The following is a 13986-nucleotide window of genomic DNA, read 5'->3' as shown; positions in this document are numbered from 1 at the left end:
TGGGGTAGTAAACATTTTTCAGATCGATCGTAGACAAGATACTTGGGGCTTCTGAGTCTATGCCTGGTTATTAAGCTAAGTATTGAACTTGATTATTCGGACTTCTGATGTTTCAGCTCGGACCGCTCTCAGCTTGGGACTTTCTTCTGTTTTTCTTTGTTGCTCTAACTTTTGCCTAGATCGCCTTTTCAGGTTTTCAATCTAGCGAGCTTGCTCTAGCTTTTGCCTAGATCGCCTTTTCAGGTTTTCGATCTAGCGAGCTCTTCTCTTTTCTTTGCTCTGATTGTTGCCAAAGTTGTCCTTTCAGATTTTCAATCTTGCGAGCTTGCCTTAATTTTGCCTAAGTCGCCCTTTCGGGTTTTCAACTTAGCAGGCTTCATCATTTTTTATCTTTTTATTTTGTCTCTGAACTTCTGGAGTTGCTGCCTGATCATGCTTTGATATCTTCCTTGACTTTTTCGCACGGTACTTAGGAGGACTTTCATGGGTAAGCTTAGGACTGGGTATAAAAAGAAAAGGATTTTGAGGCTCAAAAACCCAAATGCCCCTTGTGTGGCATTTTCCTTTTAAGTTATTTCTTTTTCTTTAAATTTTCTTTCCCACTTTGAATTTCTTTTTCTTTTGAATTTTCTTTGATTTTTTGATTTTTTGTATGGGAAATAGATTTTTTTTTTTTGATGTGGTCGGGCCTGAAGTAATTTCTCAGGTTGCCTACGTACCCCAGAATTTTGGGATCAGACCAAAACGTAGTTCGAATCTTCCCTCCCCTAGGTTAGGTGATCGAGCTGAGAAAGAAAAAAGGCATCATTCATTTTTTTTGAAAAGGCTACAAAGGGTTGAGAAAGGATATGTTGAATAGGGTAACTGGGTAATATGAGGATTGATTCGGTCAAAGAAGGCCTCCTTAAATGTAGTACCGCTTGATCTGGTCAAGGTTGGTTGGTTCTGGTAGTTCACCTCCATCATGATCTTGAAGTCTGACGATTTTCCAGACAGTATTTCCTTAATGATGATGAATTTCTCCAATTTAGACTTTCTCCTATAGTCGATGAGGAGTGTTCAATTTTCTGTGAAGTCTGATAGTTAAATCTTTGACTTGTAAATGATGAGCTTTAACCTTCTTGTCAAATGCACAGTGACTCTTCTTAGATAAGCTTGCACGTGGTACAGGGCTTTAACTCGTTTTCTTCGATCAAGTTAATTCTTCATACTGCTGACGAACCCAATCTGTTTCTAACAAATGATTTTCTAACAAGACCTGAGAGACGGAATTTTCATTTCAACTGGCAAGACTGCTTCCATGCCATACACTAAAGAGTAGGGAGTAGCTCCAATAGAGGATCGAATTAGGGTTCGATATGTCCACAGCGTGAATGATAATTTTTCTGACCAATCTCGATGTTATTGACTCAGTTTCCTGATGATAGTCTTGATTCTCTTACTAACTGCTTCAACCGTTCCATTGATCTGAGGACGGTAGGAGGATGATTTATGATTCCAGATCTTCAACTTTGAACACGGAGTAATGATTTAAGCTTTGAAGTACGACCCATTATCAGAGATCAGTTCAAAAGGTATCCCCATATCGATTGATAATATGTGATTTGCAACTCAAGATGTAGTAAGGATAGTGCTGATGTATTTTATAACATCTTCTTTGATTCCATCGATATAGACGAGTCAATATATAATCCGTGTTAGACAACACCCAAACTTGCACCTAACATATCCTCATAGGCCCACGTGAACAAGTCTTCGAAATTTCTAAAAAAATTCATTATCCCCTTTGTGTTCTTCTGGAGATAAGATGGTTTCTATTTGAATCTCTTTAGGAATTTATTTCTGTTCCGAGGTCAATAACCTTTGCTTTCTTGAGCCCGACTCTTATCTTTCTTGTTCAGGAGAAAAATATATCCTTGAAGCTAGATTATTAGTTAATTCTTAATGCGCTTGAGGTATTAAAAAATTTTCTTTATCCAATCAAATTCAGAAGGGGCGATAAACACCTCTATAGACTCGACGAACTAACTTGACTCAATTAGAAAGAGTAGACTCAATCTAATGAGGACATGACCTTGTTAGGAAAAAGGACTCGAGTTAACCCAAATGACCCATGAAAACTCAAGACTACCCAAAACGGGCTTGATTAGGATTGAGGACTGAGATATTGCTTATAATCGGTAGGATTGAAGCACTACGATTTTCAAAGAACAATTGGATAATGTTGAGAAATTTTGAGGTCATTTCTAACTGTTGACTTGATATTGACGTTTACTCTAACTGACCGGATTTACAACTCTAGCTAGAAGATGGACGATTGAGCTTAGATACAATGATAACCCTTAAACCTCTTTGAAGGTGAATTTAACCAATTTCAGTGTCACCCCCTTGATAACATTTTAAATAACCCTGAGATTTTATTGAATTTTGTGCACCAAACCATTAAAAAATTCATCCATTCAATGATTATTCAGAAGAAAAATAATTATGTTGCACTCTTGAAAAATATTGGAAAATAATGTTTTTATTTCACAAATCTGATTATTTTTTGCAACATTTTTTGGTAGTTTTCCACGGTCCATAAAAACGTTTCATGCAAAAATAGATCTTTTGCAAATTTTTCCTTTTTTTTTCTTTTCTTTTGGAAAACATTTTCTTCTGGAAAACACATTTTTTTTTAGAAAATATTTTTTTCTTAGAAAACATTTTTTCTAGAGAATAACACTTTTTCTGGAAAACACTTCTTTAGGAAAATATTTTATTCTGGAAAATATATTTTCTGAAAAATGTTTCTTCTAAAGAAGCCTTCTTTTGGAAAATAATCTCTTTTTTTTTTGAAAAATATTTTCTTTTTCTTCTTTGAAAATTCGATTTCCATTTAATTGGCCCGGTCCATCATGATTGTTGGATCGGGATGGACTGGGTCATTATTGTAAAAGAATGGATTTTTTTTATTGGATCGGTGCACCCATTTTACTTTTCAAAAGCAACATTTTTATCCTTGAGATCAATTATGCACTCGGATTTCATCATTCACATCATTCACATGCATTCATCAATCAAATGCATTCATTCAATAAACAACCCGGGAACACCCACGATAAGTTCGAGTCGTGACCTACTGGGAAGAATTCTAGACTCTAGGCTTACTACGTGCAATGCATTTTTATCTGGACACTCTTGCCCAAACACACCTATATACCTTTCGATACGTGGTGACTTGGTTTGATATATCGTATAGGTGATAATCTAAAACCTCAATTCACTTTTCTGAAGCCAAAAACAGCCAGTTTGATCTCCAGTTGAGAGGTGGCGCACAATGCTGAGCAAGGGCCCACTTAAATACCTCTCGTCTAGAATAGACGTAGTCTATCCCCCTCGTACAGTAGGGTACAGCGGGGCAAGATCTTGCTTAGGCACCGGTTTTGACCAAGAAGTGCAATTGATATACTTAGATTACCTTTTATACCTACGGGTACGAGTCAAGAGTTGTAGCTTTCATAAATGGTTTGGCATCCCACGAGGGACCGACCACGTACTAGTACTACGTTGGCAATCGGGACATGTGACTGTGTGGCTTACAATAGGACAAAGGCTCAGGTCACCCCAGCATGGGTGCATCAATATGTCTCTCAGAATCACCTGATCAAACGGTATTGATGCCCTAGTTCGATATACCCTAAGGTACGTGACTGGAGTTGTGGGTTTCATGAATGACGTCGCATCTCCGAAGAGACCGGGCCACGCACTAGTGCCACGTTGGCTAAATGGGACGTGTAAGTGAGTAAAGCAGTAAACGTGCATGTGGTGTGTGCAAAACAGGGTAGGGTGTGCCCGGGATTTTTTTCAAACCAATGGGCCCATGGGCCCAATTAAACCATCAAAATATGGATATTTAGAAAAAATATGATCATAAAGCATAACTATCCAAAACAATCAAGATCAAGATTAAGGCATGCATATCATAGAGATATATCAATCAGATCATGGCATATTAGATAGGCAATCAGTCAAGATAAGGCAAAAGAAAACAAGAATGACCAATCAACCCTGATAGCCCAAAAATAATTAATCATTGATCAATCTAGGCACAATTTTTTTTTTTTTAATTTGAATTTGACCCACACAAAGAGATTTCAAAATTTACTAAGGGTTAATAAATGAACGTGATCATCTCTAGCATTCATCAATTAGCAAATCAATTAATAAATAAGGGCCTATAATAATTAATTAGATCTAATCATCGCAATAGGCACAATTTTTATAATTTTTAAAGTCCAATCAATGATCACTTTTAGGTGATCCAAAATAAATCGAGATTCCAATAGGTGTTACATTGATGATAGAATGACAATGGTTGAGATGAGCTCACTCTCAAGAACATTAATTGTGCCAACATTAGATAAATTCAGATTTTCTGTGAATTAGGAAAATACAATCTGAACTTGCATCGATGATATCTAAGGCTCTCGATAACGAAATCGAGTGAACTCAAGTTCTAAATTAATCTACTCGATGAGATCTACATTTTAGTAATAGGTGTCCAGACTTAGTTCTCACCAGAATGTTCTGTAAAAACGTTTTAACGTTGCTGTCCCAACTTTCATTCAGAAAAAATTCCAGATTTACAGATTGAACTTGCATCGATGATATCTAAGGCTTCCGATAACGAAATTGAGTGAACTCAAGTTCTAAATTAATCTACTCGATGATATTTACGTTTTATTAAAGATTCCCAGATTTAATTCTCACTAGAATGTTCTGTAAAAAAGTTTTAACATTGCTGTCCCAACTTTCATTCAGAAATAATTCCAGATTTACAGATTGAACTTGCATCGATGATATCTAAGGCTTCTGATAACGAAATTGAGTGAACTCAAGTTCTAAATTAATCTACTCGATGAGATCTACGTTTTATTAAGAGGTTCCCAGACTTAATTCTCACTAGAATATTCTGTAAAAAAATTTTAACGTTGCTGTCCCAACTTTCATACAGAAATAATTCCAGATTTACAGATTGAACTTGCATCGATGATATCTAAGGCTTCCGATAACGAAATTGAGTGAACTCAGATTCTAAATTAATCTACTCGACGAGATCTATGTTTTATTAAGAGGCTCTCAGACTTAATTCTCACTAGAATATTCTCTAAAAACGTTTTAATATTTCTGTCCAACCTTCATCATTCCATCAATTTGAATCTTTCATTATTTATGGGTCATCAAAAAGTGATCCTTAATTGAGAAAAAAAAAATGCAATACCCAAAATCATCTACAATCAAGACAAAAATAAATAAATAAACAGAAAAAATAAATAAAATAAATCCAACTAAATAATAAAAAAAAACTAGGTCATCTTGGCAATGCTCCCATACTTGGGGTTTTTCAAGTTTGATCCTCAATAGTCCCCAGCGGAGTTGCCACTGAAAGCGCCCTCGATCCGCGGGGTGCGCGGACCCGCTTTTGACCCTTGAGGTTTGGGAGTCGCCACCTAGTTATTACGGTCTAGGAACCGATCAATGACTCTAAACGGATAAAAACTAATCTAAAACCAAAAAAAACTGAGTTCGGGGATCATGTTACGGGATTGGAAGGTGTTAGGCACCAACCCCGCCCGGCCAAAGCCGGTCTCTACTAAATTTCCAAGTAAATTACATTGCTAAAACTTAGATTAAAAAAAAAAAAAAAATACCTTTCTGATGCAAGGACTTTGTTCCCTCATATCTGACAAAAAGAGCTCCTTGTACCGTGCTCCCTTGCTTCGTTCTGTTTCCGGATTTGTCTTTGAATCTCCGAGGTAAGGTATCTCCTTATTTTTGAATCTGAACTCTTCAAATTCGTTGCGGATTTGGGGGTGTTTTTAGAAGGCTTTTGGGTGTTTTCTAGACTAAAATTGAAGGGGGGATGTTAGCTAAGGAGTTGGGGCTCCAAAACTAGGGTTTATGGGGGCTAGGGGAGCTTCTAGACCTACTTCTCTTATGGTTTATAATTTTATACGAAAATAGGGTGTGAGCACCTCTATTTATAGATGTTTTTAGGGGTTGATTTGGATAGAGTTAGTGTTTAATTAGAGATCTTTTAATTAGAGTTGTGTTTTAGTTAAAATTATTTTAGGTAGAATTGTGTTTAAGTTAGAATTGTTTTAGGTAGAATTGTGTTTTAATTCAAATTGTTTTAGGTAGAATTATTTTTAAGTTAGAACTCTATTAGATAGAGTTATTATTTAATTAAATTCTATTATGACTTTTGGTCTTATTTGATTGACTTTTAATGTTTTGACTTTAGTCTTAATTGATTGACTTTTAATATCTTGACTTTAGTCTTGCTTAATTGACTTTAATTTTGACTTTAGTCTCAGATTGACTTTAATACCTTGACTTTAGTCTTGCTTGATTTACTTTTAATTTTTGGAGAACCCCCTTCCATTATTTCTTTAATTCTTTGGACCCCCAAATGGAGGGGTCCTTAAAGAAATATCCCACGAACCCTCAACAATTTTGCCTGAGAGTCCGATTAATCGATTTTTTATGTTCAAAATTTTAAATTAATTTCATTAATGTTTAAATTTAATTATTTGATGTTTTATTTATTAATTTCGGAATTTTTTATCATGAAAATTGTGAAATTACCGTTTTGCCCCCGGAGAGGACTTTTCACGTTTTAAGTCGGTTTTTAATGTTCTACGATGTTTTAGAATCGATTTTTCGTAAGGAATTCAATGGAAATATTAGTTTTTGTTATTTATGATTTTTTTGTGTGAAATGGTTGTGAACTTTATGAGGGGCATTTTCGTAATTTTGTCAAATTCTGTTAAAATTGGTGAAATGATTTATTTGGTTCAGATTTGTCATTTTATGTGTTCGAATGGGTTTTCCTAAGCGTAACGTAAGCTCTAGGGTTGTTTTGAGGTTAGGGGTATTTTGGTAATTTGATAATTTTTAGTGATTTTTATCGTGAAACTTCTTTTTGGTCTGCAAGATGATGATTTCTATGTTTCTGGGGTCGTACTTTCCTAGCGTAGCGTGGTTTCTAAGGTTTCGTCAATTCGAGGTACCTCACCTGGATTTCTGAAACAAATCTGGTAACAAAGTAAAGCAATGGAATACACATCCATCATTGGGAATCCTTGCGATCGGGTTGACGAGTTGATTAATCAGGCGGATGCAAAAATGGGGTGTCTACACCTTCTTCAGCCCTTTGCAGTTTTTTTCAAAAAAATAAAGTAAAAAAATAAAAAAATCTTTTTATTTCTGAGCCCGATCACCTAATCCAGGGGAGAGAAAAATCCGAACTACATTTTGGTCTGATCCCCAAAATCTGGGGTATGTAGGCAACTTGATAAATTACTTTAGGCTCGACCACATTAAAATAAAAAATATATATTTTCCCACATCAAAATAAAATATAAGGGGCATTCGGGTTTTTGAGTATCAAAATTCCTTTTTTTTTATACCCAGTCCTAAGCCTACCCATAAAAGTCCTCTTACGTACCGTGCGAAAAGGTAAAGAAGGTAGTAAGGCATGATCAGACAATAACTCCAGAAGGGAATAAGGGAAGAAAGAGAAAAAAAAATAAAGCCTGCTAAGTTGAAAACCTAAAAAGGACGACTTAGGCAAAAATTAAAGCAAACTCGCAAGGTTGAAAATTTGAAAGGACGACTTTGACAATAATTAGAGCAAAGAAAAAAGAAAAAAGCTCGCTAGATCGAAAACCTGAAAAGACGATCTAGGCAAAAGTTATAGTATGCTCGCTAGATCGAAAACCTGAAAAGGCGATATAGGCAAAGGTTAAAGCAACAGAGAAAAATAGAAGAAAATTTCAGGAGGTTCGAGCTGAGACATTTGAAGTCATAATAATCAAGTTCAATACTTAGCTTAAACCAAATAGAGATTCAGAAGTCACAAGTATCTTGTCTACGATTGATCTGAAAATTTTCTACTTCTCCAAGTAAATCAAAGGGGGAAAAATGTGAATTCTATGATGAATCTCCAAAAGAAATATCTTGTTCCTTTGAGCCTGACTCAAAATCTTCAATATAAAAAGTCAAAATTAATAGTTGAATCTTTATTACGCTTGTGGTAATCAAAATTTTCAAACCTTCATGTAAGGGACATTTTCTTTCTTCTCTGATATGTAGTTTCCCCCTTATACCAGGGGCATTTTTTTTTTGTTTTTTTACAATGTTTCTATCAAACTAGGTGCATTTTATTTTTGAGCAATGTTAATCTTAAAAACTAAAAGGAATCCCAAACTTAAGGTTACCCTCTTGATAGCAATTTTCCAAAACCCTTGAGGTTCAAAAGAAATAAAAACTCAGGTTTTAAAAGTCATAAAATTTTGAAAAACCTTGAGGTTCAAACAGAAACGTTCCTGATCTCATATTCGGTAGTACCTAGAGATTAACTCATTACTCTTTCACCTGGAATAGGAGATAGGGTATTCTTTCTTTTCCAGATTCATTCTTTCCTTCTCAGTTTTACTCAGCTAGTTGCCATCGAGGGTTTTCTCAGATTATGCTCAGCCAGTTGCCACCAAGGATTTGCTCGGATTATGCTCATTCAGTCGCCACCGAGGGTTTGCTCGAATTATGCTCAGCCAGTTGTCGCTGAGGGTTTGCTCGGATTATGCTCAGCCAAATGCCACCAAGGGTTTTTTTGGATTTCACTTAGTTTTCACTTAAACCCTCTAAGATTTATTTCAGATTTCAAATACACATATATGCACATTTGTCACATTAGTCAATAAGAGTTTTACCCTCAAGGATCCGAACATTCCGACGAATTGCTAAATCAAGCTGCAAAATAAACTGTTACTAGCTTTGGCATTTAGATATCGCACTATCTATCGAAATAGTTTTGCTATCGAATTTGCTTCAACCCACTGCCAAAGAGGGGCATCTGTATACACCTCATTTTTGTATTCGCCTGATTAATCAACTCGTCAACCCGATCGCAATGGTTCCCAATGATGGATGATTATTTCAATGCTTTATTTGTTACCAGATGTGTTTCAGAAATTCGAATGAGGTATCTCAAACTAACAAAACCTTAGAAACTCAAATATAACTCCAAAAACATAGAAATCATCATTTTTCAGACAAAAAGAATATTCACAATAAAAATCACTAAAAAAATGACCAAATTACTAAAATACCCCTAAACTCAAAACATCCCTAGAGCCCACATTACACTTAGAAAAACTCTTTCAAACACATAAAACAACAAATTGAAATCAAATAAATCATTTCGTCAATTTTCACAAAATTTGATAAAATTACAAAAATGCCCCTCATAAAGTTCATGACTATTTCGCACAAAAATAATTTTAAATGACACAAACCAAAATTCCCATTAAATTTCTTACGAAAAATCGATTCTGAAACATCCTTGAACATTGAAAAATAACTTAAAACGCAAAAAGTCCTCTTCGAGGGCAAAACGATAATTTTATAATTTTAATAATTAAAATTTTTGAAATTAATAATTAAAAAATTAATTAATGTAAAGTGAAATCTTAATTAAAATTAAAATCAATGAAGTAAGACTCAAGTCAAAGTCCTCAATTAAAGTCAATCAAGTAAGACTTAAGTCAAAACCCTAACCCTAATAGAATTCTAATTAAACTCTAAAATTATTTGAAACAATTCTAATCAAATATAACTCTATTTAAAACAATTCTAATCAAACACTAACTCTATTTTAAATAATTCTAATTAAACACTAACTCTGCAATTCTAATTAAATACTAACTCTATTTAAAAAACACTTAAAAAAATCTAACAAGATACCCTACAACCTATTTTCGTATGAAAAAATAAATCCTAGAAAAAGTAAGTCAAAAAACTTCTCTAGCCTCCCATAAACCCTAATTTTGAAGTCCCAACTCCTTACTTAATATCCATACCCCAACTTTAGATCAAAAAACACCTAGAAGCTCTTCAAAAACACCTAGAAATCTAGAAAAAATTCAGAAGATTCAGATCTAAGAAGAAAGTACATCGTCTTGGAGATCTGAAGCAAATCCGATGATAGAACGAAGCGAGGAGTGTTGTACGAAGAGCTATTCTACCAGATCTAAGGGAACAAGACCGTTGTCTTCATAAAGGTATATATTTCTTATTTTTTTTAACGGTTAGATTTTTTTAGCAATGTAGTCTTATTTAAGAATTAATAGAGACCGACGTTTGTCGGGCAGGGTTGGTGCCTAACACCTTCCAATCCCATAATGTGATCCCCAGACTCAATATTTTTTTGTATTAAATTAGTTATTTCTTTTTATCCCTTTCGAGTCGATATTTGGTTCTTAAATCGTAATAACTAGGTGGCGACTCCCAAACCTCAAAGGTCAAAAGTGGATCCACGCACCCCGTGGATCGAGAGCACTTTCAACAAGAACTGGAAAAAAATTAAAAGGAATTAAAAGAGGACTTCTCATAAGCTTTTGAGTTCTTCGTATATTCTACGCTCATCATTATGAATCCACGACAACTGGATGATGAATTGTTAGATTAGGCAGATGCAAAACTGGGGTGTCTACAATTTATTCCCTAACTTATCCTAGAAGCCTTAAGCAAAAAAATATAAAAATAAAAAATAAAGAAGGAAGATTAAGGTGGGGTGTAGGATACTATTTTTCTTATTTTTGAGTGCTTAAATCCCCTCAACTCCCCTTTTCTATCCAATTAGTGCATTTTAAAGTTTACACAATGTAGATATTTTCTTTTCTTGTTAATAGCATGTGGTAAAAGATAGTAAGTCTTCATTGTGAAGTCATGTTGCTTTCTCTAAGTCCACAAATAAACTCTTAAAGAGTATTTTTAATGTTCAAACAAGTATTCCATTTCATTTATGTTTCTAACACTTTACTTTCGAGCTTTTAATTTAATTTTTTTACTTTAATAATTAGGAAGGAAGAGAGTAATCCCTCTTCATTGAGGTCATCTTCTCTTTCATAAGTCCATACAATAAGTTTCATTGGGAACATTCACGTATACACCTTAAGCACTCACCACTTTACTTATTATTAAAAAGGTTAAGAATCAAAAATGGATGCCTTCTTAAATCTAGACCTAACTCTCTAAGTCAACAAAAATAATCTCATAGGAATATATTTTCATGAATAAAGCTTCTAGCTTCATCAAGGTTGTATCCAACCCATGGACATGGACCAAGGACTAAATTAATATAAAACTACTCCTAAGTGAGTATGTAACTGTGTGTTAACGCTTAAAGACCAAAAATAGTGAAATTCAAGTAGATTTACACTCAAGTCCCAAGCCTATAAATTTTTAAACAAGCACAACTTTTCAATTTTTGTTTGCTTATTGCCTGTATTTCTAGATTTTCCAAGCTAAACTATAGCTCATTTTGCTCTTAGCTCTTCTATCATTTCTTCTAACTTCAAAATATAAAAAATAATTTTTCTACTTCACTTATACCATTTTTTGATAACCATCACTTGATGGGTGAGACAAGGTAGTTAACACCTTTGTTCCTCAACCGAACCTCCATACCTAGTTTATGCCCATTCACACCTTAAACCTATTATAGATTTGAGGTTTAATATCCTTAAACCCTTCAAGACATATCTATAACTAATTTTCTTGTAGATCTACGTTTATTTAATGTCTTCAAATATTAACTTAGTTAAATTTTGTTAATCATATATCATGTGTTGAATTTTGTGGGTACCTCCACTGTAAACTTTCACGAGTCAAACTCGTCTACTAGGGACAACATAAGGGTTGAAGGGCTTGCTGCATTCGCTAAATACAATCGAGAGGGTTACAAAAGTGACATTATTTTTATTTTGGTCGGGATTAATAAAATTTAGGTTTGGGGATGTGTTCAAGTACCTAAAAGTGTGTATTTTCCATTATTTTATAGAGTACTTAGGAATATTTTCTAACATAAAGCTACGATTTTTTCATGAAATCATGCATAATAGTTAATTTATAATAAATTACATTTTATTAACTAAATTACATATATTTTCATGAATTTCGAAGGTTTAATTATATGTTCATTTCTTACAGACAAAATATATGAAAATTACCTAAGTCAAAGGTCAAGGTCAAATTCAAAGCACGGTCTAATAGATCAAGGTCAAATTCAAAGCACGGTCCAATAGATCTGATAGTCCTGGATTGACATAATCAAGTTTTTATTCATTACAAATCTGTCATGTTATACCGTTTTGTCCATAATTATTGATTAACTTATCAAATTAAGACGAGGTTTACGGGATTGAAAAATTATTTCAAAGTAGAACTGAAAACGCCCTCGATCCGCGGGGTGCGCGGATCCGCTTTTGACCCTTGAGGTTTGGGAGTCGCCACCTAGTTATTACGATCTAGAAATCGAATACTGACTCTAAACGGATAAAGAAACTAATCTACTAAAGAAAAACTGAATGGGGATCACATTACGGGGTTGGAAGGTGTTAGGCACCAACCCCGCCCGGCCAATGCCGGTCTCTACTTATCCCAAATAAGACTACATTGCTAACAAAAACCTAAATAGAAAAAATAAAAGAGATTTTACCTTCGAACGCAACGGTTATATTTCCTCAGATTTGATAAAACTGCTCCTTGTACCGTACTCCTTACTTTGTTCTGTCTCCGGATCTGATTTCGGATCTCCGAGACAAGGTATCTCTTCCTTAGATCTGGATTCTTCGAATTTTGTTATCGATTTTGGGGTGTTTTTGAAGGGCTTCTAGGTGTTTTTCAAGCTAAAATTGAAGTATGGGTGTTAGGTAAGGAGTTGGGACTTTAAATTAGGGTTTGTGGGAGGCTAGGAAAGTTTTTTGACCTACTTTTCTTAGAGTTATTGATTTGATACGAAAATAGGGTGTGGATGCTCCTATTTATAAAGTTTTTTTTAGAAGAATTAGGGTTCGATTAGGTTTTTTTTAGGGTTTTAATTAGGATTTTGACTTTAGTCTTATGAGATTAACTTTGTCTTTAGGGTTTTAATTTAGGGTTTTGACTTTAGTTTAGATTAGGATTTGGACTTTAGTCTTATGAGATTGACTTGATTAGTTTAGATTAGGGTTTTGACTTTAGTCTTATGAGATTGACTTGATTAGTTTAGATTAGGGTTTTGACTTTAGTCTTATGAGATTGACTTGATTAATTTAGATTAGGGTTTTGATTTTAGTCGTATGAGATTGACTTTAATACTTTGATTTTAGTCTTTCCGTTGACTTTTAGTCTTACTTGATTGACTTTAATATTGACTTTAGTCTTACTTGATTGACTTTAATTTTTGGAGAGCCCCCTTTTATTATATCTTTAATTCTTTGGGCCCCCAGATGGAGGGGTCCTTGAATAAATATCCTAGCAACCATCAACAATTTTGCTTGAAAGTCTGATTGATTGATTTTTTGGTTTAAAATTTTAAATTAATTTTATTAATGTTTCAATTTACATTATTTAATGTTTTATTTATTAATTTCAAAATTTTTAATTATTAAAATTGTAAAATTACTATTTTGCCCTTGGAGAGGACTTTTTGCGTTTTAAGTCATTTTTCAATGTTCCAAGATGTTTTAGAATCGATTTTTCGTAAGGAGTTCAATGAAAATATTGGTTTGTGTCATTTATGAAATTTTTTGTGTGGAATGATCGTGAACTTTATGAGGGGCATTTTCGTAATTTTATCGAATTCTGTAAAAATTGACGAAATAATTTATTTAGTTTCGATTTATTATTTTATGAGTTTGAATGGGTTGTTCTAAGCGTAACATAGGCTCTAGGGATGTTTTAAGATTATGGGTATTTTGGTAATTTTTTAGTGATTTTTATCGTAAAGCTTTTTTTAGTCTACAAGATGATGATTTCTATGTTTTTGGGGTCGTGTTTTCCTAGCGTAGCGTGGTTCTACAGTTTTGCCAGTTCGAGATATCTCATTCGGATTTCTGAAACACATCTGGTAATAAAATAAAGCAATGGAATAAACATCCATCATTGGGAACCGTTGCT

Source organism: Akebia trifoliata, chromosome 15 (genome assembly GCF_017979445.1).
Source record: "Akebia trifoliata isolate Shusen 1 chromosome 15, ASM1797944v1, whole genome shotgun sequence".
Taxonomy (NCBI): domain Eukaryota; kingdom Viridiplantae; phylum Streptophyta; class Magnoliopsida; order Ranunculales; family Lardizabalaceae; genus Akebia; species Akebia trifoliata.
This window is presented reverse-complemented; position numbering follows the sequence as displayed.